This window comes from Saccopteryx leptura, chromosome 2 (genome assembly GCF_036850995.1).
Source record: "Saccopteryx leptura isolate mSacLep1 chromosome 2, mSacLep1_pri_phased_curated, whole genome shotgun sequence".
Taxonomy (NCBI): Eukaryota; Metazoa; Chordata; class Mammalia; order Chiroptera; family Emballonuridae; genus Saccopteryx; species Saccopteryx leptura.
In genome coordinates, this window is record NC_089504.1 from 236178160 (window position 1) to 236179794 (window position 1635).

The 1635-nt window shown below is 50.6% G+C and overlaps 1 non-coding gene across 1 annotated transcript; it reads right to left on the reverse strand.

The window, feature by feature from the left end:
- Positions 1-1325: 1325 nt before the first annotated feature.
- Positions 1326-1401, reverse strand: TRNAG-GCC (transfer RNA glycine (anticodon GCC)). The gene has a single exon. It is a non-coding gene; the product is annotated as a tRNA-Gly (tRNA).
- Positions 1402-1635: the final 234 nt, after the last annotated feature.

The window sequence follows — 1635 nt, forward strand, 5'->3', positions numbered from 1 at the left end:
TAATTTCATGCCATATGCAAATCCTTACCAGCTGTCAGCTCTGTAATCACAGGAGACTTAATGTAATAACTAAACAAGAACAAAAACGCAGCAAATACAGGCTCTGGGCAAGTCCACGGACAGCGGGTTTCATGTTCCTGGGAGCTCAGCGAGGGCCTAGCCTTTATGGCGGACATCTGGAAGCCCGAGCGCCTGCCACGGCCTTCACAACGCCTGCAGTAGTCATAAATAATGGCTAAGGACTGATCAGGCCACTGCGTAGCCCACACTCCCGTGTACCATGAACATCTCTCTCTAGACCCCACAGCTACTCTTCAACTGTCAAGATTCATATCTGTCCGGCCATCTGGACCAAGTGCTCAGAAGTAGTCAAAAGATGTCTCTGGCTCACTGGAACCAAAGGGGTGCGGGAACAGCTGCTGCTGGGGGCCAGGGCCAGGGGCGGGGTCACGTAGTCATCTAACCCGAGGGCCCCATGTTTCTCTGACTGCCCAAGCTAAAAACAATAGCAAACATTTATCAAATGCTTACCATGGGCCAGAAGCCGAGCACACCACCTTCTGTGAATTATCTCAATGTTTTCCAAAGCATGAAGGATGGTTTCAGGTCATCTGTTTATTCATTCACTCATTCATTCATTCAACAAATATTTATTATATTTCTAGCATTATGGGCCAGGCACTGAGCTGGGGATGTAGCAGCAAACAAAATACACAAAAATCCCTGGCCTTGTGAAGCTAAATTTCTGGTGGATCAAACCTTGCTGAAATATAGTTACAATGTATATTAGGGAAAAACCCTTTGGACATATGGTGGCACCAACATTGTTGCCTTAGAGGTAAGCTCTATGTTTAAAAGTTGATTTAGGCCCTGGCCTGTTGGCTCAGTGGTAGAGCGTCAGCCTGGCGTGCGGGGGACCAGGGTTCGATTCCCAGCCAGGGCACATAGGAGAAGCGCCCATTTGCTTCTCCTCCACCCCCCCCCCCCTTCCTCTCTGTCTCTCTCTTCCCCTCCCGCAGCCAAGGCTCCATTGGAGCAAAGATGGCCCGGGCACTGGGGATGGCTCCTTGGCCTCTGCTCCAGGTGCTAGAGTGGCTCTGGTCGCAACAGAGCGACGCCCTGGAGGGGCAGAGCATCGCCCCCTGGTGGGCAGAGCTTCGCCCCTGGTGGGCGTGCCGGGTGGATCCCGGTCGGGCGCATGCGGGAGTCTGTCTGACTGTCTCTCCCCGTTTCCAGCTACAGAAAAATACAAAAAAAAAAAAAAAAAAAGTTGATTTAGAGAAAAAGGGGGAGGGGTGGAGAAGCAGATGGGTGCTTCTCCTGTGTGCCCTGGCCGGGAATCGAACCCGGGACTTCCGCACGGCAGGCCGACGCTCTACCATCGAGCCAACCGGCCAGGGCCTAAAGTCTTTTTTTTAAAAAATTTTTTAAATGATATCAAGCAGGCCTCTCAGCTGTACATAAGGGCATGCTAAAAGTGAACAACACTTCCCTTAAAAGGGAAGGAATTCTGACACATGCCACAACATGGACAAACCCAGAGGACAGTATGCTAAGTGAAATAAGCCCGTCCCAAGGAGGCAAATACTGTGTGATTCCACTTTCATGAGGCACTTAGCGTAGTCAGAATTATAA